We start from the raw sequence: 25326 nt of genomic DNA on the forward strand, positions 1-25326 counted from the left end.
TGATGGGGCCCGCTGTTGGGCACGGGGGGCCTGTTTATGAGGGTCTACCCCCAACAGCCTGATACCCAGCCCATGCAGGGTAACCTGCCAGGCGGGCTCTTGGCGTGGGCCTCTCCCACTCCCTGGTTAAATCCCAGTGGCAGCGAATAAGGCCCTTAAGTGGGCATTAATTGTCCACTTAAGGGCGCCAATTGGTCCACTGCTAGGCCGCCCATCTGACACCACCCCTGCTGCTGGTGGCAGCAGGGGAAGGTAGAATTTTAACCCCCTCACTTCAAACCCTCTGGTGGGGAATGTGGGCCGGGGTGGAAGTAACCATCAGAAATTGGGGGCCATGGTGAAGGGACCTAAGTGGGGGTGTTTGTGATGTGAGGAGATTAGGAAGATGAGGGCAAGGTCAGTGTGAGGTTGGCAGGAGTTTGTGGAAGTGAGGCGGAGGGGCTTTATGGGCTTTGCTCATTGGAAATCTTCCTGCTCCTCTTGCCTCACAAGCAGTGCTGTAAAAGCACTTGTCTTATGGATCCAGCCCTTCTCGTCTCCTTTTATCTTCAGGCTTTTCTTGAGACTAGGGAATCTAACTCACCATAGCCATAAACATAAACCTTTAAAAATGGAGCCATGCAGCCTCCTTAAAATGTTTCGACAACCAACCCACTTCCTTGAGCTGATTGGTCATCCACCCTTGCCCCACCTCCCTTAAAACAGGAAGTGGGCAGGATCAAGTTGGGATGACTTTGTATTTGAAACTTTGAAAATTTTACTTTCCATCCAACCCAAGCCATCCATTTTAGGGTATTAATACTCCCCCTGCAACCCCCCCAACAATGTTTGCCCACATTATAACTGTGACTACACTTCAGTAGCATATCACTGGCTATGAAGTGCACTTTGAGATATTCTGAGACTGTGAAAGATGTTATATAGATTCAAGTTCTTCAAATGCTTTTTTGGAGATACCACTACATGCAAGTTAAAAACAAACCCTCTTTTTACATCAATAATATTGCCTTATGTGTGCTCTTCCTGAAGGCAGGCCCTTGGCCCATTGCCTGCTGAGACATTTTCTTGGCAGTGGTGGTTTATCATTGCCTTCCACTCTCAGAGGTAGGGCAGGGAGGCAGGTTTCAAGTCTACCTCAGCCAGGATAGGAGTCAAACCCACACTGCTGGCATTATTTTGAACCATATATGAGCCATTCAGCCAACTGAGCTAACTGGCCCCCACATGTAAATAATATTTCTCTAAAAATAATGGTGAATCAAATGTTTGCTGTTTGCAAATGACGCATCTCATACTGAAGTTCAGCTTGTAGATTGGTTCTCCTGGGCCTACAAGAAGCTTGGACTGAAAATCAGCATCAGAAAGACCAAATTTACAGGCCAGGACGTAGAGACTCTTCCTTCCATCAACATTGACATCTTCACTCTAGAAGTTATCGACAGCTTCCCATAAATTGGATTAACAACCTGTACCTTGATGCTGAAATCAGCAACAGAACTGCCAAGGGCACAGCTGTCATGTCAAAGTTGAGAAGGCAAGTGTGGACCAATAGCAAACTAACGGAAAATAAGTCTGTGTACCAGGCATATGTTCTCAGCACAATTCTTTGTGTTATTGAAGCATGGGTAACTTATCCAACTCAAAAAATGCAGGTGAACAGCTTCCACCTCTGATGCTTGAGATGAATATTGGGCATCTCCTGCAAGACAAGAGTGCCGAATATGGAAGTACACCAGCATGCAGGGATCCCAGCATGTGTGCCTTCTTGAGTCAGTGGCAATTCCGTTGGCTGGATCATGTGAGCCAAATGAATCTTGGCAACATTCCAAAGACATGCTATATGGTTAGTTTACTATTAGCATGAGACCAACAGGTCACTCCCGTCAGCGATACAAGGATGTCTGCAAGTGAGACTTCAAGTTGATTGGGATCGGAGTCAATGCATGGGAGGTCCTCACTGCTGACTGGAGTGCCTGGACTCAGGCAGTCAGGAAGGGTGTGGAAAAAGCAAAAGACAAAAGAAGTGACCAAACGGCGGAAAGGAGAGTCCTTCGGAATGAAAAAGCATTAGTTGACCTTGGGCCAACAGCATTCATCTGTCCCAGCCCTTCACCAGATCTGTAGACTTCACTATTACAATGCACTCCTAGCTGGCCTCCCACCTTCTACCCTCTGTAAACTACTGCAAAGGGACTGCGTGAGTATGAATCAGCCTCTACAGACACAAAAGACAATATCCAGTCTGGAAGTGATACACATCCCAGGAGCAGTCCATCATCTCCCAAGACAGACAGATGCTATCATTCCTGCAGAAATAATGGCAAATTAAGTGTTTTCAGAGCCAGCTGCTGGACAGGTTAAGGAGGGGAAAATCCTTAATGCTTGGTGAGCAGAGACTTTGGGGAAATTTAACCCCAGCCCATGAAAACTGGGCAAAGATTTAAAATGCCAAATTTTGTGACCCAATCCCCTCTCTTCTTACTGCCTTCATGCAGCTCCTTATATTAGCCTGCTCTTTTCAATGATTAAGAGGAAGACAAACTAGAAAGAAGCTGGATTCTTCATTAAATATGCACATCATACTCTGATGATATAATTGGGGCCTGATTGCAATCTTAACTTGAGGCCTGCATGACATTTAAGCCAAGTCAAATATGTGAGAAAATGATAGGGGGCCAAAGGACACTCAGGAAGGTAGATTTATTTCAATTTTTGTTTAGTTTCCTTATGGGCCAGGAGATGCCTCCCCTGCCTCAGGCTTTTCCACACCCACAACCCTGACTACAATGCCCTGTCAGTCCCTCACCAGGCCACTTACCTTTATGCCAAAGACCATTCCCTCAGGTTCCCAGTGATGTCCTCCTGCTGCCTGAAATCCTGCTCTCACCGATCTCACTCACTGAGTGACCCCCACCGGGGTTGGGTAGGAGACTGACCACACGTCTGTAGTCGAGGTCCGGGAGTTAAACTTTCTCAGCCCTCATCCTGCAGACGACTAGATGGTTTTCAGTTCCCCATAGCACCAATTCCGCTCTCAGCTAAAATGGACCATTTCATCTTACAGACTTACACGTTCACACAATGCAGGAGCAGAGTGGGTGTCAGATTTGCAGCCAAATTCCCAAGGGCTATCTGCGTGTCAAAGCCTGAATTAGCTTAACCTTGAAAGGTTAAACTAGTGTAAATGGTCTTTTAATGACCATGTTTAAAGAGGGAGAGGGTTGCATGTTTATGGTTTTCACATAATGAGGAATCTAAGAAAATATATAATCTCATGTGTACGATACATTCAAATATCTTCTGTGAATTATCCACTTATTGTTTGAAGCCTGTGTCTCTTCTTGGTAGGGGAAGAGAATTCCCTTGATGTCTTCTATGCTCCAGTTGCTAGTGTGAACACTAAGGGATCTCTGCTATAATCCTTAAACCATGCTACCTTTTAATTAGATTTTGAGGATAAAAAGGAATGCTCCAGAGGGTAGGGAATAGGAGGTCCAAATACAGGAGTGATTGTCAGCACTGAATCCAAGGAAAAACCCAACAACTGTAACTATATTCAATACCAGAGGGGAGGCGGTGGTGTAGTGATACTGGACTGGTAATGCAGAGTAGCTCTGCATAACCCTGGGTAATGCTCTGGGGACCCGGATTCAAATCCCACCACAGCAGATGGTAGAATTTGAATTCAATAAATATTTGGAATTAAAAGCCTAATGATGATCATGAATCAATTGTCATAAAACCCATCTGGTTCAATAATGTCCTTTAGAGAAGGAAATCTGCTGTCCTTACCTGGTCTGGCCTACATGTGACTCCAGGCTTACAGCAATGTGGGCTGACTCTTAAAAAATGCCCTCTGAACAAGGGCAATTAGGGATGGGCAATAAATGGCACAGAAGGATATATTAGGACAGATGACCAAAAGCTTGCAAGGACAAAGAGGTATTGAAGGAGTATCTTAAAGGAGGAAAGAAAGGTAAAGATGTTTAGGAAGGAAAAGAGCCTAGGTAGCTGAAGGCCTGGCTACCAATGGTGCTGCATTTAAAATGGGGGATGCTCAAGGGGCCAGAATTGAAGCAGTATGGATATCTTAGAGGAATGTGGGGCTGGAAGAAATTACAGAGGTAGGGAGGAGGAGACTATGGAAGGATTTGAAAACAAGGTTGAGAATTTTAAAATTCAGCCATTGCTTAACTGGGAGCCAATGTAGGTCAGTGAACAGAGGAGTAATGGTTGAATGGGACTTGGCTTGATTAGAGTTTACAGAGCGTAGAAGGTTGTAGGCCAGTGCACTGTAATAGTCAAGGCTACAGATAACAAAGACATGGATGAGGGTTTCAGCAGCTAAAGAGCTGGGGAGGCAAAGGGTGGGGTGATAGGCAGGTAGAAATGGAAATTGAAATAAGCAGTCTTAGCGATAGCGTGCCTAAAATTTCATACTTCACCTTGCAAACAGTCTTGATCAGATTGTTGCCAGAGAGAGGAATGGATTTGGAGGTTAGGGAATGGAGTTAGTGGTGTGGACCAAAGATAATGGCTTTGATTTTCCAAATATTTAGTTGGAAGAAATTTCTGCTGATTCAGCACTATATGCCGGGCAAGCAGTTTGACAATTTAGAGAGAGAGTGGAGAGGGTGAGGGAGGTGGTTGTGAAGTAGAGCTGGGTATTGTCAGCGTACATGTAGAATCTGACACTGTCGCCCGAATTTTCATAAAGACAGAAAGGGTCTCCAGCTTAGCCAAATGGTGCCGGAGACCCAATTCCGGAAGTCCTACCCCTAAACCCCACACTCACCATTTTCCCTGGGGGAGGGGGAGTTGGCAGATTGGTATTGGAGAGGACGGGGGGAAATGGGGGCAGATTGTGGTTTGAAGATCTGTGGTTCATGGAGGCAGCTGATGTGCTAAAGAGCAGCTGCCTTCAAATAGATCCAATTTTCATAACTGGGATTTCCAAAACATGGTATGTGGGCTTTAGACCTTTCAGGAGAACGCCTAAGCTGCCAGAGTTCATTGAGAAGTAAGGTATACTTTTGGATGGGTCCAGGGACACCTTTAGGAGAGATAAGGTGCCTTTTGGGAAAGGTAAGTTGCCCTTTGGGATAATTAAAGGTAGACATGAATTTGCATAAAAAGTGGATAAACTCATTGAAACTATCAAGCTGAAGGGAAATGTCAAGCTGTTAAAAGAACTGTCAAGTTATCAAGGCATTTAAATCTCCTCCCCTTCATTTAAAAAAAACCATGCTGCTGCTGTTTAAAGTGTTTGCTATTTCACTCTGTCTGTTGATATAAGCCTGATGGTTATCATTACAGGATTTGTACTGCATGACTGATTTCACATGGTAGCATTATCACAGTGAGGTGCCTCATCTCCTCATTTCTCTAAGGGCCACCCTTAATTTTAAAACAATGCCCTCTATTTCTGGACTCACCCACAAGAGGAAACATCCTTTCCACATCCACCTTGTCAAGGCCATTCAGGAACTTATATACTTCAATCAAGAGGGCCATAGGTTGGCATGAAGAGTATGAGGGGCCATGGGAGTGGTAAGTGGGGGCTATGAAATGGCATTAGTTGACATGGGTGAGGCATGGGGAATGAGGGGCGAAGGTTGGAACATTGTTTTTTAAAAGCTGGGACAAAGTCCAGGATCATCAAGGTGTATCTTTCGCAGAGCCCGCCTCTGCCCCTGGCAGCCCATGCGGCTGCCTCTGAACTCTTTCCAGGGATGGCGGGCCCAACTCCAGGTTACAGCCTCTCCCCAACCAGAATGAAAACTCAACTGCCGGGACATTTTCTCCCAAGTCGGGTTTGTGGAGCCAGGAATTTTAGTGACTCTGAGCTCCTGAACCGGGAGTGAAAATTCTGTCCTGTGTTTTCGGATGGTGCCGCTAGGCCATAGACTCAACGACCTGTCTCATAAAATTGAGCCAAGAGTGCTCGATGTTATGAAAGCAAAGATTTTCATGATGTTAATATTTTTCAGTTAGTTGAGCTTCAGTCACTTCTACACAAGTTCCTAAATTAATACATCTGGTCCTTAAATGCTTGCTTGCAGAATCAAGTTCACAAAGTTTTCATAGACCCAAGATAAGAAGAGTCTTTAACCTCACCTGCTGTGTCTGTGGTTAAGCTATTTCTTCATCTAGAACAGAAGTTTGGCAATGATGATTTAAATTTTGTAAGTTTGCTACAAGATTTCATTGGTGGGGATGGGGGGGTTAAAAAAATTGCAACTTAGTCGTCTAGACCAGGGCGTACCAGCCAGGTTTGTCTTTTGCAGCATTATTTAGCAGTATACTTACATAAAGATCCTTAAGTTCAGTTAGTACTTTCAGGAGATACTCCTTTGAGCAAGGTATGGTAGGCCCAAACATGTTCATTAACAGCTATTGAACTCAAACTGAAGATAGGTGAAGATAGACAGCAGTTGGTGGAATTGTCTGATCCCATCAGCGGTGGGCATCATGCTGGGTGGGAGCAGACAATATAGTGAGAAGGCCAAAAATCACTGACGTGGAACCAGTTTGCGATCATCCGCTCCACCTGTCAATGACAGGCTGCATTTCCCACCGCCGCATGTCGGGAACTTAATTTCAATACTTTAGCATCTCATTAGAAGCCCTGCTCACTGGAATCATCCCCCCATGCTGGATCATCCAGGCACACCAATGTGTCTCACAACTGGACATAAGTGACATGCACCTGGCGAACTGCAGTTCACTCGGTACTTAGAGGTTTGTTTACTGACTTTGCTACCGGCAACACCCGCGGTCATCAGCTTCACAGGCAGCACCACATCACTTTTAGGGGGGCTCACGGACAGGTGTCTAAGAACTAGATCAGCCATAAGGCAGGGGTGGCTTTTCAATGTCTGCAGGGATAGGACATGTTTAGGGAAGGAGGAGAAGTGGCCTCAGGCAAGGAAAGGGTTGATCTGTGCAAGCGGGCTTAAGATGGTGCAGGCTGAGGAGGCTATCTCCAGAGGATGACAATGTGAGGGTGTGTGTGAGAAAGTGATTGGTGATGTCCCTTGAGCGGGCAGTGAGTGAGATGCCTGTGAATGTGTGATGGCCTTGTGAGTATGTGAGTTTAGAGTGATGAGACAGTTGCCTTATCCTAGTGGCATGGATGAAATCATTCATCCATTTTCTGCACTGAATGGCTGACCTTTTGTGTGCAGCATTGGCACTGACCACCTCTGCCACCGCCTCCCAAGCCATGGTGAGACCGATGGGCCTCCTGTGGCCAAAGCAGGGATAGAGGACATCGCGGTGGGCCTCCACGGCATCCAGGAGGTGTCCCAGGTATGCATCACTGAATTGGGGGCTGCATTCTTCTTGACTTTTGGGGCAATGTCTTCACTGGAGCCGTCCTGGGCTGCAGGAAATGAGAACTGTGCATACGGCTACAGTTTAAAAATGGCGCTCAGCATGAGGAAGCGATGGGGTAATGGCATGGTGGGCAAATCAGTGGGCGCCCACCAGCAAGACAGTGTGTTTACTGTGGCAACGTAATTAATGAGGTGGGAAGGGGACGATACGGCACCAAAACCCGCCATTGTGGCCGGCAGGTAAAGCATCTTTTTTCACGACCGCTACTGCACTTAGTGCAAATCTGGGATGATTCTGCCCACTCTCTCAACTGGCACAGACTTTAGTTAAACACCAAACTGACAGTTTTCTGTACCGAAATCTGTTCTTATCTGTTAATATTTTGTGCTCACATGGTATGTGGTGACTGTTGACATTGCTGAAGAAAATAATTATTTTTATTTTCTGCATGGTTGCAGAAATAAATCATTGAGTGGGATTTTCCGGTCCTGACTCTGGCAGGCATTGTCGTAGGCAGGACAGGAAAATTTAGAGAGCTCTTGACTTTGAACAGCTCTCCAAATTTTCCCATCGCGCCCGTGGTGATGCCCGCCGGTGTCGGAGCCAGAAAATCTCGCCCACTGTCTCTTTCACAGGGGTGGATGCCAGCTATTGTGTAGGCTGAAAATCAACCTATCGGCCTCAGACGGATATCCTGCCAAGGTACCAGCTTACATCTCGACTTTTGCATATTGCTGAAAGCTGCTGCTGCCAAATTATTTGGCCCCCATTAATTTAGATTACAGTGCGAACAGCAGAAGTCATTTTACCACCATAGAAGGGAGGTAATTAAGATTACAAGCCAGTTCGTACTTCATCCACTTCAAGCCGATTGAATCAGACAACCTCCAGCTATTAGTTTTCTATTTCACTTGAAGAACTGCAAATCTTAATTATTTGCTTTAGTCACTTCATTGATGCCACCCTCAAACAGCAGCCTGAATACGCCAAAACCAAACTATCCTGGTAAGTCTAGATACTCTTTTAGGTTGCTAGGCCACAAAAAATTGTTCATTTCAACAAAGTCTTGTCTACAAGTCTTGCATCTGATGAGAAATTTAGAACTCCTAAAGGTTCCTAAATGCAATACCCAAAGTAAAAGAGCACAACTATCAAACAGGTGGATTTACAGCGGAGCAGAGAATTTAAAAAATGTAACATTGATTATTAAAAACCTTAAAATATTAATGAAGTAGAACATTGAGCGTGTCCATTGGATATAAACTACACATGATAGGAACATTTGTGAATAATTTAATTCCCTCAGGCGCATGTTTTATAAAAGATGTAAATGTTTTTTGATTATCAATCATGACTCAAAAGAGTGAAAGGCCACATTTTGCTTCTGAATATTTACAAGGATTGATGCTTATCTACCGAAAGTCGTACAAGATGCAGTAAAATACGTCAAAATGTTTTTTATTTAAATTATGTATGCTACACATTAAACACACACACATACTCAATGAAATATAGTCTTATTTACTGTAATCATGAGGTGGGAAATTTCTGTTCTGTTTGCATATGCTTATGATGCAATCATTACTCTATCGAGTTCTTCAACACTTATATGATACCAGGTCAAACGTGTGAAATAGTACAGTTTAGCCACTCAAAGCTTACAACTTCAGAGTTGCCAACTGGCTTCAATCCTAGAGGGTTATGGGGGAGTGGTGGGCAAGGAGGTGAGGGAAGTGGGTGCAGAATTGTCTTCAAATTCCCAGCAGGAGTGCTATTCCCTCAGCTGCCAAGAGCCTGTCTGGCAGCTTGTCCCACAACCCTGACCCTTGCCAAATACTTCAAGGCAGAAAGGGAAAAGAGTAGTGGGCAAAAACAAAGAGAAACCATAGACAAAAACATGACAAGAAAGACAAGGACAGGCACACCATTGAGGTTTATGTTGAGAAATTTAACAAGATAAAGGCATGTTGTATTACAAAAAAAATTAAACAAGGAGCCTCAGTGTATAATTTTAGTCTTGAAAAACATTTCAATGGAGTCTTAAAAATCCACAGAGAACTTCACCCATTGCTTCTTTACATGGGTCACACCTATCCTGTCTTTCAAGTTCAGTTTTCTCTATCTGTTTCTCATTACTTCTCTAGTCTCTCTTCTTATTCTATTTCTGTTTAGAAGGGACTTGGGGCCGTTACAAAACACACCAAAGTACAACTCGTATTTCACATTTTTTATTCAATTATAATGTAGTTTTTGTCTAACCAATATTTACTTATAGCGGCTTCAAATGTCTCTGTTTTGCTGGCTGCAAAGGAGGTATTCTTATTGTGAAAGTGTGTATTCTATGAAGATTTCATGAAATGGTACACGATACATGTAATTTAATATTTTGATCTTAAATTGATTTCAGCACGGGGTAAAGTTAAAAGAAATTGAAATTCTGCAGATATCTGTGGTAACTTCAGCAAACGTGCAGTGGGATAGTTGAAAACTAGGTTGGAATCCAGGTGTACTGGGTTCCAACCAAACACCAAAGAATCTGGGATAGGCTGCAATCCATTCCTTACAAGGCTATCATGTTCAGGGATTTAGTATGAACATTGGATATATGCTTGAAAAGGGAAAAAAATTGCAGGGCCATGAAGTAAAAACAGAAAAGTGAGAGTAATTGGGTAGCTCTCCTGGCATCATAGGGTGAATGACCCCTTCTTTGTAAGATTCTATGACACATCAGGAGTCCCTGTGCTTTTTCATTGATATCCGGTGAACGGCTTGCAGAGACACATCTGATCAAGTCAGGCATAGTCATTCACAGGGGCAGAAATGGTGCCCATGTGAACAAAAGTCTATTTCTTTTTAAAAAAATACATCTTTAATGTTGCCTCCTTGCTGTGATGGTTCTGGACTTCCAAGCTTGCTGCAATAGAAGGTACTTGAGATGGGGGGAGGCGATGGCGTAGTGGTATTGTCACTGGACTAGCAATCCAGATAACACAGGGTAATGTTCTGGAGACCTGCATTTGAATCCTGCCACGGTAGATGGTGGAATTTGACTTTGATAAAAATCTGGAATTAAAAGTCTAATGATGACCATGAAATGATTGTTGTAAAAACCCATCTGGTTCACTAATGTACCTTAGAGAAGGAAATCTGCTGCCCTTATGTGGGATCTTAAATGCCCTCTAGGCAAGGGCAATTAGGGATGGGCAATAAATGCTGGCCTAGCCAGTGATATCCACATAATAAAAAAAATGTAACCTAAATGGGGAAGTTAGGGGACCACCTCCTGATTCCATGAACTTCGTTGGGGTCAAAGTGGGCAACACATTTCAACACCTACATGTCATCCCATAGATGTGAGGGCAAATTATTTTAAGGGAATGGATTTATTCTGGTAGTTGAAAGGAAAACTATAAATGATACAGAGTTTAAGGGTAGAATCTGTGACTTTATTATTTCAGGATTAGAAGCTTCAGTTCTCTCTTAATCCTTTTGCTGTAGTGAGTAATCTTAGCTGAACATTCATTTTCAAAAGGGGATGTGAGTTTGGGCTTAATTGGAACCATTGCTACTTACAGCAGGAGACTGTTCCCTCCATAAGGAAAAGCTTATCTCAATATAATCAAATTTTCCATGCACATACAGAGTATGGAAAGGTAGCCTTAAAACCAACTGGTCTCTGATTGAGGTTCAAAAGAACAACCAAAATTGAATCTTAATGCCTGCTCTATTTAGTATACTGGTACTCAAAGGAATCTCCTGTTTTTATCACAAGAATATATATTCACTTGGGAGGATATTTTCAATAAAGGAAAATAAGCTCTCCAAGTTACCCGATACAATGGATCAATACTCTAATAATAGATTATTAGTTACTAGATCCATCCCCTCCTCGTGAAAATGAACACATACTGACTATGAATGACTGAGGCAAGGAATGATTCTCTATATGCTATTTGTGGTAAAACTATAAATGCGTTTATAAAAAGTATATTTATAATTTTCCTGCAAGAGCAAACAATGTACATCAGCCCTATCACTCATTCTGTCTTTCCCTCCTCACAAATCAGTAGAAAATACAGGTGCAAACTCACTAACCATGCAACAGAGACCATCACACTCCCAAGCAGAGCTCACAGAACCAAACTCAGTAGTACACTGCCAGAGGAATGCTGGATTAGTTAGCCAGGCATCCATTTTGGAACAGCAAATAATCAGTCCCCACCCCTACCCCGGACCTGAGGTGTCTGAAACTGAAGCTGCAGATCCTTAATTGCACAGTTAGTGTGGTCTTCTGCAGTTCAGATACCAAACTCTTCTCTCCTCACTCTGTAATTCCATAACATTACAGAGCTGGAAAGCAGCTACAAAAATGGAAACTAAGGCTTGCCAACCCCGTAAACAGTTTGCAGTTTGGTGGCAGCATAGGGGCTGTCATGTGTGGAGGCGAATGGCCAGCCTTGATGATCCAACACTTTGTCCCAGCTGCCAAAAAAAAATCAATGGAGTTCTGGAGCCTGCTGAAACTGACCAATAAGATGTCATAAAATGTAGACCTCATTGCTCCATTAACTTTCAGTGGGACCATTCCTGAGGGATACTCCAATTGTGCTTGCCATCAGTGTTGTTGATGCTCCTTGGGCATGGAGCTTAATGTAGTCCACAGAGCAGTCACCTCTAACAGTGTAGGGTATGAAGGTTGCAAGGTGATCTGTAAGAAGTCACTGTCTGTTAAAATGGATGGGAATTTTGCACTTTATATCGGACACTGCAAAGTTGGAATTGGAAAGCCATTAAACAAAGCCAGTGGCAGTACTAAATCTGCACTCAGGAACAACCAAGTATTCTTCAGATGTCACCTCTAACCCTTTCAAACCTATGAGGAGTGACTCAACCTGGTGAATGTTTGGTGATGATACCGAGTGCTGCAGTAAAGTTTGTTGCTAAACAAAAACAGCCCTCTAGTTCTCACCACCTTACATGATCCCCATGCCCCATCCATGCCAACCCATGCTAACCTATGCCCCTCTGCCCACCCCCCTGGCCTCTCATACCCTCCATTTAAACCCATGCTCCTCTACTCATCCCCATTGCCCTTTGTAGCTCCACATGCTAACTTAGTGCCAACTTATGCTAACCCATGCTCCCCACCCACCACCCTTTGCCCTTACACCCTCCATGCCAACTCATCCAGTATCCACCATGGGCAGACCTCAGGACCCATGCTGAGAAGAAATAAAATAAAGCTCTAAGTGCCTACTAATGAATTCACTAAAATAAAAAAAAATTCCGATTTTAAAAAAACATTCATCCGTTGTCTGGAATGCGACTTTGAACGAGAGTGCTAGGAGCTGGGTGAGTGAGGGAGTTAGGTGAAGAGGGGAAGGACGTGCTCCTTTGCTTTTTCTAACTTTTTCACCCTGTAGGAACTGGTTCTTACTCTACTACATGGGAGGAAGCTGGCTGTTTGGCAAGTATCTGGTGAGTGCCAGTTAAATGGTTAATGTCTATTCTATTTCTAGGGTATAAAATTGTATACAAACTGGTGGTTAGATTAGTAAAATATATAAAAAGGAAAATAGTTAATTGAAAGAAATAACTAAGTAGTTAATTAAAACACATTAAGGATAGTAGGGCAGGTGACGTGTCACAGCGGCAGCATGAGGGAGCTCCTGGATGGCTATGTGATCCAGGGCAAACATGTCCACAGTAAATGTTTGCGGCTTGAGAACCTTTGGCTCAGAGTCATTGAGTTGGAAGCTGAGTTGCATGAGGGATGGGGGGAAGTTACCTGGACAATTTGTGCCAGGAGGCGGTCACACTCGTTAGGATAGGATCTTCTGATTTGGTCAGTGGCCAGGGACAGGGGGGGTGTAAATGCGAGTGAGGCAGGTAAGGAGACCCAGAGAGAAGGAGTGCACGAGTGTGAGCCTTTGCAATTGTCTGACAGATTTGAGGTTCTTTCAGCTTATTTGGATGAGAAAGGGGACTGCAGGGTGAATGAGCTGACTGGCGATGGCACTGTGGTACAGGAAGCCATTCAAGTGGGAGGAGCAAAAAAGGAATCTAGTGGTAGCAGAGAACAGCATAGTGAGGAGGATTAACACTCTCTGTGCAGCGAACAGTGAGAGTCCAAAAGGCTGTGTTGCTTGCCCGGTTCCAGGATTGGGACATCTGCTCAGGGCGAGGGAGAAACTTGGGTTGGGAGGGGGAGGATCCAGTCGTCATGGTCCATGTACGTACCAATGGCATAGCCAGGACAAGGAAAGAGGTTCTGCATAGTAAGTATGAGGAGCTAGGTACCAATTAGATAGCAGAACCTCAAAGGTAATAATCTCTGGATTATTACATGAGCCATGTGCAAATTGGCATAGGGCAAATAAGATTAGAGAAATAAATGTGTAGGTCAAAGACTGGTGAGGGAGAAATGGGTTCCGGTTTGTGGGGCACTGGCACCAGTACTGGGGCTTAAAGGTTACAAAAATAATAAAAGGACAAACTAAAGGCTCTGTACCTTGCATTCGAAACAAAACAAGTGAACTGATAGCTCAAATAGAAATAATTATGTACGATCTGATAGATATTACAAAGACATGGCTGCAGGATGATATAGATTGGGACCTGAATGTTCAAGGGTACAAGACATTTAGGAAGGACAGAAAGTGAGGAAAAGGCGGAGGAGTGGCGTTGTTAATTAGTGATGGTATTAGCACATTAGAGAGAGATGACCTCAGTTCAGGAAACCAGGATGTGGAGGCAGTTTGGATCGAGATGAAAAATGATAATGGCAAGAAGTCACTTGTGATAGTGGTGTATAGGCCCCCTAACAGTAACCAGACTGTAGGATGGGGTATAAAGGAAGAAATAATAGGAGCTTGTCAGAAAGATACAGCGTTAATCATGGGGCATTTTCATCTACATATAGATTGGAAAAATTAGATGGGTGAAGGTAGCCTAGATGGGGAGTTTACAGAATATTTTCTGAATAATATCTTAGAACAACGCATTCTGGAGCCAACCAGGGAAGCAGGCTATACTAGGCTTGGTTTTGTGCAATGAGATAGGATTAATTAATGACCTCATAGTGAAGGCGCCGCTAGGTGGCAGCAATCAATACATGAGTGAATCTTACATTCAGTTTGGTGGAGAGAAGAGTGGATCCAAGATTAGTATTTTAAATTTAAATAAGGACAATTAAGAGGGCATGAAAGCAAAGCCAGCTAAAGTCAACTGGCAAATTCGGTTAATGTATAGGTCAATAGAGATGCAGTGGCAGACATTTAAAGGGACATTTCAGAATGCACAGAATAGATACATTCCAACAAGAAAGCAAAATTCCAAGAGGAGGAACCATCATCCATGGTTAACTAAAAGAGTTAAAGATAGTATCAAACTTAAAGAGAAAGCATAAAATTGTGCAAGGATGGATGGCAAGTCAGACGATTGGACAGAATATAAAAAACAGCAAAGAATGAAGAAAAGATTAATAAAGAGGGGAAAATTAGAGTATAAGAGAAAGTTATCTAGAAATATAAAAACAGGTAATAAGATTTTCTAAAGATACTTTAAAAAGAAAATAATTAACAAAATAAGCATTGGTCCTATGGAAAGTGAGTAAGGGGAATTAGTAATGGAAAGTCAAGAGATGGCAGATGAATTGAACAGTAACAATCCCAGGGTTTCTTTTTCTACCGTAGAGTATCTCTTTTGATGCCAATTAAATTTTTTTAGAGAAGTACCCCACTGGCTTCTCTATGCCCCGTTTCATCTTTTTGCAATGACTGCACTCATCCCAGATCACTAGCATCGAATGTCAACTTGAAGGATTTAGTGAAATTAGGGGTGGCTAATATTGGTTCATTAATTAAAATCGTCTTCATGTTCTCAAAAGCTGTCTGGCACCCTCTTGACCATACCACCTTTGCTTTCTTTTGCAACAAATCCGTCAGTGGAGCCTTTATTGTACTGCAGTTTGGCACAAATTCACAATAGAAACTGCACATCCCTAAAAATCTCATGATTTAGTTTTAGGGAAAGGGAATTTCATCAAAGCATGTACCTTCGCTATTCTTGGCAAGACTTGTCCCTGCCCCACGATATGCCCTAAATACTTACTTGTTGCAAGGTTTATTACTAGATCTGCCAACTGTAATTGTTTAAATAAGGCTTCCAGTTGTTTTAAATGGTCTTTCCATGTGTTGCCATAAACCAATATACCATCCAAGTAAACCACACAGTAAGGAACATTACTGATCACCTGATTCATTAGTCTTTAGACAGTAGCTGAAGCATTTTTTAGTCCAAATGGCATTACTCGGCATTGGTATCAACTACTGACAAAAGCTGATATCTCCTTAGGCCACGATGTTAAAGGTATTTGCCAGTATACTTTCAACATATCTATCTTAGTAAGGAAGGTGGCACTGCCAATCCTGTTAATACAATCTTCTAGACGAGGGATTGGGTAGGAATCTAATTTTGTTACTGCATTAACCTTTCTATAGTCTATGCAGAATCTGGTTGACCTATCAGGTTTAGGCACTAACACTACAGAAGAACACCAACTGCTTTGACTAGGCTCAATTAGATGATTTTCTAACATATACTGAATTTCTGCTGTCACTTCTGCTTGTTTCTTTGGACTTAACCAATAAGGATGTCGCCTTGTAGGAGAAAAATCCCCTACATCCACATCATGTGTGGCTAAAGTTGTAGACCCTGGTTTATCCCGACAGATCCCTTTAAATTCTGTAAGTAACCTCACCAGATCCTCTTGTTGTCCTACCTCTAGATATGAAAATATGGTATCTAACTCTCCTAATATTTCAGTGTTAGCTAACCGGATAGTAGGAAGTTCAATTTGTGAACTGTCTAAGTCACCTTCCACCTCACTCTCACTGACTCTTCCATCTTCCACTATGCTTATAATGTGACATACCTGCTCTTTCCTATCTTCCTCCCTTGGATGGTATCATTTCAATATGTTGACATAGCCGATTCTTTTTCCTTGTTGTATTTATCAAATAATTTACTTTACTAACCCTCTTAATTATCTTATATGGATCACTGTACCGTGCTTTCAGAGGTTCCCCCTGTAATGGCAATGATACTAACGCTTCATCCCCTAGTTGTAATATTCAAGTCACATCTTGCTTATCTGCCCATTATTTCATCTTTGTTTGAGAAACTTTAAGATGTCCTTGGGCTCTTTGCAGGTTTCCATGAGCCATTCCTGGAACACAGGCACATAATCTAACATAGAGGATATGTCCTTCTCTCCTAAAAACTTTTCTTTGATTAATTTCAAAGGACCTCCTATCTCATTTTTGTAAATTAATTCAAAAGGGCTAAATGCAGCAGATTCATTTGGTGAATATTGGGTAGCAAATAAAAGAAAATTCAGGCCTTTGTCCCGATCATGGGGATATTCACGACAATATGCTTTAATCATTGTTTTGAGAGTTTGATGGTACCTCTCTAAAGCTCCGTGAGTTTGTGAATGATACGCTGTGGACTTTAACTGTTTTATACCCAAACTACTCATTGTGTTGTGAAAAATTTTATACATAAAGTTGGAACCTTGATCCGACTGGATCTTTACCAGTAATCCATATCGAGAAAATTAGGTTAACTTCTCTACAACTACTTTAGATGTAATGGTTCTTAAAGGGATGACCTCTGGAAATCGAATTGTCATACCCATAATAGCAAGGATATGTTGGTGTCCTGCTTTTGTTTTTGGTAGCGGTCCCACACAGTCCACTAACACCCTATTGACTGGTTCCTCAAAGACTGGTATAGGAATTAATGTGCTGGTTTGATTGCATGTTGTGGTTTTCCTACCAACCGGCACATATGGCACGTTTCACAAAACTGCACCATGCCCTTATGAAGACCTGGTCAGTAAAATTGCCGGTTTATCTTCACTTGAGTTTTCCGTATCCCTATATTTACTGCCATAGAAATTTCACATGCTATCATTAAATTGCTTTACAATATTTGGGCGGTCCCACTACCTGATGAACAAGCGTCCATTCCTCATCTGCGGGTCTATGAGGAGGTCTCCACATCCTCATTAGAATTCCATTTCTAATAAAATAACATGCTGGAACTGCCTTTGCCTCAGCTTCAGTTAGGGCTGATTGTGCTATCTTACTTAACTCTGGTCAGCTTGTTGAGTCTCAATTAGAGAAGATTTGTTAAACATTTTTTTTGAATTATCTAAGTCTTTAAAGAAAATTTCAGCCAGTCAAATATCTGTCTGTGGTATCACTTTGACCTTCGATGACTGACTTTGCTTAGCCATTGCTTGGGTCATCACACACAAAGGAAAAATTCCTGGAACCTTTTTCTGTAACAGCTCCATCTCTTTAACCTCACTTAGGCTTTCTGTACTTATGGGAGAAGCTACAACCTTCACTCCGCTAAATCATTTCCCAGGAGTAAGTCAACTCCATCTATGAGTAACTGCTGAACAACTCCCACCATCACTGTCCCAGACAATAGGTCACACTCCAAATGTATCTGGTGCAAAGGTATGGATATATACTCCCCAGTAGTACCATTGACCAAAACTTTGGCTGTTAATGCGGTCTCTGGTGGAGAAGTTATGCCTTTACCCAGCAAAAGTGTTTGAGTAGCTCCTGTATCTCTAAGTATGATTATAGGTTTAGCTATCTCATTTGAGGGATGAGGGGATACTTTTCCCCTCGACAAAAATTCTTTATAACTCTCATGTATCTCATTCACCTCTCCTGAACTCGGTTTCATAGCTACAGTTAATACTACAACATGATCTGTTGTAATTTCAGTCAGGGCTCCTTTTCCTGAGTCACACTGAGTTTATCCAATTTTTACACACATTCGTGTTTAATCTTAACAATCCCAAAGGGATCCTTACCTCTCCTAAAGGTAGCACTGTACCTATCCCAAATGGTGGCCTTCCTCTCCAAAAGAATAGCCTACTTTTCCAAAGAGCTCCGCTAACTTTAGACTTTCCTCCCATAGGTCTAAATTACTCAAGTCACTTTTCGAACAGTGAAGTAGCCAAAATTTGATCTGTCTGAAGTCAGCTGCATTTTAGCAAGTGCAGCTTCCACCATGAACCCTGAATGTGCAAAATACAACCTGCCGACATTTTGCCCCCCACCCTGCAAAAATGGTGCAGAGCTAGGTTTGGGGTGGGGCGGGACTGCCAGACTCAGGCCACTGGCATCATTGTCGCTACGATGGAGAACCTCTCTGCCTGTGAAAAAAATTCAAGCCTAACCTAAGAATGGGTTTGGAAGAATATGCCGAGTATATAACAGGTGACTGGAACAATACTACCCAAGCCAAATTTCTACTCCAGCACGACAAATAAAAATCAACACATTTAAACCACTTAAATTTATCTCTCCAAATCATGATAAAGTAAACAGTAATCTGCTCTCAGTCAATAATGCAAATGCAACTGCATCCCACACCACTGGTGATAAAAGTCAATCTATATAATCTCTCTCTCACACATATAGGTCAGAATCTTCGGGTCAGCAAGTGGGGGTGGGCCCCACTTGCCGACGCGTAAAATGACACGGGGGCGACGTTGGGCGTGGGTCCTGATGTCACCGCACGTCATTCAGATTTTCAGTTTGGCGGGCGCGCACTGGAGTTGGCGGCACACCTGCTGAACTATCAAAGGCCTATTAAGGCCATTTAAATATCAATTTAAGTAGGTAACATAGCTGCCCATCCAACCTTAAGGTTGGTGGGCGGGTGAAGAGCCCAGTCAGCCTTCACATTTATCATGAAACCTCATCCACGGGCGGGATGAGATTTCATGAAGGCTTCATAAATCCAATAAATTTTTTCATTACATTTCATTGACATGTCCCAGCTCATGTGACACTGTCACATGAGGGGATATGTCTTAAAATATTTTTCTTCCTTTATTTAAATTTTTAAAACTCCAACTAATCTCCCTGAAGCAGCTCTGTGCCTCAGGGAGATTTCTGCACTCTTTCGCACTCATGCGTGAAACAGCTCACTCCCAACTCAGGGAACCCACCTCCACCCACACAGGGAGCGCACAGCGCTTCCAGGCGTACATCACGCTGGGCAGGCCTTAATTGGCCTGCCTACATAAAATGGCGGCGTGCAGCCCACCCGCGCCCAGCTCCCGCCCAGCCTCCCCCAATGGGGAGAAAATTCACCCCATAGAAACTCATGTTAAAATGGTTTAAATATGTTGATTTTTATTTGTTGTGATGGAGTAGAAATTTGCCTTGGGTGGTCTTGTTCCAGTCACTTGTTATGCACTCAGTATATTTGGTTCCATAGAAGCTGCTGAAATGAACGTTGGGCGGGGCACAAAAATAGCTGGCTGATCTGATACTACTCGTTTTACACTCCGGCTCAATGTGCATTTCTACCTCACTGCATCCTATTTGCAGTGAAATTTGAACTTTGATTATGGCCCAAGTATTGCAACTAACAGCCTTTTACAAGTAATGTTAAAGCCACCTACTCCACATCAACTGACAAGAATGCATCACCATCTATAAGCAGGTTAATGGTGATCCATTCATTTCAATGTTCGCCAACCAGTTGTGACTCTATTTTGCTAATGGCCTGTTCAATTTGATTTTCTTTGCTAACCCATTAACATTGGAATGGTAAAAATCAAAATACTGCGGATGCTGGAAATCTGAAACAAAACCAAAAATACCTGGAAAAACTCAGCAGGTCTGACAGCATCTACGGAGAGGAATACAGTTAACGTTTCGAGTCCAAATGACTGTTCATCAGAATTAAGGAAATAGAGAAATGAGGTGAAAGAAAGCTGGTAGAGGGGGGTGGGACAGATGGAGCTGGATAGGGGATAGTGATAGGTGGAGGCATAGAAGAGATTGCCAAAGATGTCATAGACAAAAGGACAAAGGGGTATTGACACTACTCATATATTTAAGGAATGTGCTAATGGGGACATGAAGGGTCGCAAGCAGGACAAGCTAGTGGCAGATGGCGGTAGTGGGGATGGGGTGGGGGGAAGGGATCAAAATGGGCTAAAAGGTGGAGATAAAACAATAGATCGAAATAAATTTTAAAATAGAACCATAGAAAAGTTACAGCACAGAAGGAGGCCATTTGGCCCATCTTGTCCATCCCAGCCCGAGGACACCCAGATGCCCTTTCTAATCCCACCTTTCTGCACCCGGCCCATAGCCCTGCAGCTTACAGCAATTTAGGTGCAGATCCAGGTACTTTTTAAAAGAGCTTAAAGTTTCTGTCTCTACCACCAACTTGGGCAGCGAATTCCAGACACCCACTACCCTCTGCGTAAAAATGTTCTTCCTCATGTCCCCCCTACACCTTCTGTCACTTATCTTTAATCTACGTCCCCTGGTTCTAGAATTCTCCATCAAGGGAAACAATTTTATCCTGTCCACTCTATCTATTCCCCTCATAATTTTATACACCTCAATCAAGTCACCTCTCAGCCTTCTTTGTTCTAAGAAAAATAACCCCAACCTATCCAATCTCTCCTCGTAGCTACATTGTTCTAATTCTGGCAACATTCTTGTAAACCTCCTCTGCACTCTCTCCAGAGCTATTATGTCCTTCCTGTAATGTGGTGACCAGAACTGCACCCAATACTTCAGTTGTGGCCTCACCAGTGTTTTATACAATTCCAACATTATATCCTTACTTTTATATTCTATACCTCTGCCAATGAAGAAGAGCATTCCATATGCCTTCTTTACAACTTTGTCTACTTGAACTTCGGCCTTCAGGAACCTGTGTACTTGTAGGCCAAGATCTCTCAGTTCACCTACCCCTCTTAGTATATTCCCATTTATTTTGTAATCCCTGTAATTGTTTGACCTCCCTAAATGTATGACCTCACAATTCTCTATGTTAAAATCCATCTGCCACTTTACCGCCCACTCCACCAACCCATCTATATTGTTTTGGAGATTATGGCTATCCTCTACACTATCCACTAAATAGGTGGGAAAAGAAAGATATATTTTTTAAAACATTGGAATGGTACCATCCACATGGATGGCCACACAGCCTATGAGCTGATCAACAATTCCAGACTGCCAGTTAAGCCAGTGAGACTGATCCAGTGAACTATGATCAGATATCACACCAGACATAAATGCATAACCATTGCATTGCTCTTGAATCCATTGAATGTGTGTAATTGACCAATTGATGTACACTGCTCACATTTTAACACCAAAACAGACATTACAAGAGACAATGCTCCAGTCATAATTCTCAAAAAGCACGGCTCACTTTCCATTGTGTACACATGTTTTCGATGAAAGCTTTCTACTGGAAAAGTCAGTCTGAACAATACAGCCCAGATTTTCCTCTTTGTCAGAAATCCTGGCCATGCAGCAGATCTCCCAGAGTCAACCTCACCTCCTTGTTTCTGCAGGCTTTTGGTGGGGCGGTTCATTAACACTGGGAAGGTTATCTCGAGAGGGGTGAAAAGATTTTTTTTCTGCTGTTGATCTAAACTTTATGCTGCAACAATGCCTTATTGGACGCCTTAGGGCCTTGGTGATTCTAAGGACCTCTGCTCTTATCATCACATACTCAACTGCAGAGTACTGCCACCCCAATATAGTATCAAACTGCCCACACCGAACATATTGATGTGCAACTCAACTCAACAATGCACATCATTACAGGACCTCTTCAACCAACTCACCTCCTCTGGCTCCCAGTCCCGAGCAACATTGACCCCCCACCCCATCACCACCCCACATCAGGAGGCTAATTGGCAAGCTACTGGAGAAAGTCCACTCCAATCCTAATTCAATGACCTCAACTCATCTGCCTTATGCCTTCTGTCGCGCCACCCCATTTTGTTAAACCCACCATGCTGAGGAGTAACAGCTGAGGACCAAAGGTAAGAGTATTTGCAGGAGAAAACATCCACCAGAAGCTGCTCGTCCATCCAGCTTTAACCTCTCCCGGCAACACTGGGCCCTTTTAAACCATTTCCAGACTGACCAAGGCCTCTGTGCAGCCACCCAACATCAGTGGGGTCACAAATCCTGACCATCCAGGCTGCAGCTGTGGTGCAGTCCAAATCAACGACCTACATTGTTGAGGAGTGCCTGCTCACTAAACTTGAAGGCAGGCTTAAATAACTCCATTTAGTTACTGACAAGGCTATTGCTTGGCTCTGCAACTATGCACATGCTAAATAAAGCAATAAATCAGGTGCCTCATGGGCATCTGTAATTTAAGGACATTTTAATTTGGCCTGTGGGGAATATAAAATTTAAAGCTCTTCCTTTATCCTAGAGGAAAGCTGGACACCAGGATTGCTTGCGCTTTCATTGTCCTATTTTTTAGGGGGAGGCACGAAGGCTACAGGGGAGTGCAGCAGTGTGGTGAAAACCTAACAAGACCAAGGATGCAGAAGTTGGCCAAATTAAGGGCAGGGCCAAATTATAATTTTTATCTTTCATTTCCCGCCCAGCAGTCAGCTAGATCTTGTCTTAAGCTCTCAGCTGACCTTTTGAGCTTGGTACTATTTAAGTATATAATTTGAATATACCTGCCTGCCCATATGGGTGAAAAATACAGAAGTGGTAGTGGGCCACAGGGCAATTAGGTGGTGGAACAGAAGAAAATCTTGGCCTTTACATTTAAGGTGTTAAAAGTAAACTTCAGAATGTTTTTTCACATTTTTCACAAAGCATAAATGTCTTTTTGAAACAGAGGACAACACTAGGAAGCCTAACATTTTTGATAGATAGAAAATTCTGAAGTGAAAGGGAGTTGATTATACCGACTTCAATTAGATATGCTATCATAACCACCTGTCAGAGGACAGTCTTAGCGACCTAAAGCAAAACTCACCCATGTCAAGGCCTTGGTTACCTGCAGGATTTTATTTAATCTCTGAGAATAGCTTGTTCTATTTTGTGCAGTGATATTCATTTACAGAAGAATGCATCATATAAAACTCTACTGCTTGGAAGTGATTCGACTTAAGTGCTCTTTAGCAATTTTAATCTATACATATTCATCAAAGTGCAGAGGAATTATCATAGTGCACCACACATCACAATGCTCAGATGTCATTATAAAAATCTATTAAAAGGTATACACCATCAGCATGGAAATCTTTTTGACAATTGTTTTTGAATGCACAACATAATAATGTAATCTAAATCAAAAGCAAGTAATCATATTACTTATATATGATGTCTTGTGGCAACAATGACTCACAGCTGTTGGGGCTGAATTCCAAGAAATAATTGGTTTGCCAAATATCCTTTCATGGAGCTAATTGAACTTCATCAAATGTATTGAGATATTTAGTGGATGGGTTTTTACATGGTATTTCTAAATCTTCATGGGCCTGATTTCTTTTCTCCATGCTTGAAGATAGACTTATATCCAGTTACCTTCACGGAAAATGTAAATATACCAGAATCCTAAATACTCTGCTCTCCTGCAAGGGGGAACAAAATTGCAATAAGAACCCGCTCTCAACTCTGTAGCAATCAGCTCTTTTATTGCCAGTTGTAAGTCTAGGGCATGAGCTGATTCAAGAGAGTAGTATGCAGGTTTCAGACCTTGCACCACTTGCACCCCTGGCCTTCAACTGGCTGAGGCACCATTTAAATTCAAGGGGTGGGCTTCTTGACATCCTCTAGGATCTCCTGCCAAACTGGAATGGAGGTGGAATTTATATGAGGAAGGGAATGCAGGTAACCTCCATGATGTTTACAGAAATTAAATTCTTATTCCAAAATGCTTTCCTCCCTCTCATCAGCCTCTGCAAAGTCATGCTCTGTGGGCACTTGAACAGTTCCCAGAAAACATTCTCAACTCACTCCTAATAACCTTTAAACATTAGACATGAGTTATAACATATATTCCTTGCATCTTGTGTTCAACTGACTTAAAATATAGGGTTGCCAACACTTTATAATTGGCCTGGAGTGTCTGGGAATCAAAGGTTAATCTCCAGGATGCTGCTGAATGCAACCTGGAGAAAAATCATTGGGACATTAGAAAATTTGAACATTTCTCTTTAGCAGATATAGAAATATTGAAAATAGGGAGAAAAAGGCTGTTCGCTGACAGTCAAGCATCATCCAACTAGGTAATGAGCCAGTTTGCTTTCCAATTGGAGTAGGAAGGCGGTATGTCACAAGGGTTGGATGTGTTGGCTGACTAATAGCTAGAGCATTGGGGCAAGCCATGTGCTGCAACCTCCAGGAAACATTTAATCACAGATGGCATTGCTACTTAAATGTGGGAAATACATTCAGTCACTCGACTCATTCCTGGGACAAAGGGCTTACCTTATGAGAAAAGGTTGAACAGTCACCCCTTAGAGTTTAGAAAAATGAGACGCAATCTTATTGAAACATGTAGGATCTTGAGGGGACTTGACACTGAGGATGTTCCTCTTTTGTGGGAGACATAGTTTCAGAGGGGGCATAATTTAAGAATAAGGGATCTCCCTCCTCAGATGGAGATGAGGAGAATTTTTTTCTCTCAGAAGGTCGTTAGTCAGTGGAATTCTCTTTCCTAGAAAGCAGTGGAAGCTAAGTCATTGAATATATTCAAGGCTGAATTAGATTTTTGATAGACCAGGAAGTCAAGGGTAATAGGGGGCAGATAGGAAAGTAGAGTTGAGACCACAACCAGATCAGTCTTGAATGGTGGAACAGGCTTGAAGGGCCGAATGATCTATGATCTACTCCTGCTCCTAAGTCCCTTGTTCCTATGATCTATTTCCCTTGTTTCCATGTTTTACATTTACTTGGCTGCCAGCTTTGATGGCTGAGAAGTGGGAGTGTTGTGCAAGGAGGTAGGCACACACTCTTTGAAATTTTTCAATTCTACCGCATATCCATCTAAAACTAGCAGAAAGCCCAGGTTATTAATACAAATAATACATAACCAAAATTGTTAACTTAACTTGCCAATAGAAATAACATGCATTCATATAGGAGTTTGCAATGC

This window comes from Carcharodon carcharias, chromosome 1 (assembly GCF_017639515.1).
Source record: "Carcharodon carcharias isolate sCarCar2 chromosome 1, sCarCar2.pri, whole genome shotgun sequence".
NCBI lineage: Eukaryota > Metazoa > Chordata > Chondrichthyes > Lamniformes > Lamnidae > Carcharodon > Carcharodon carcharias.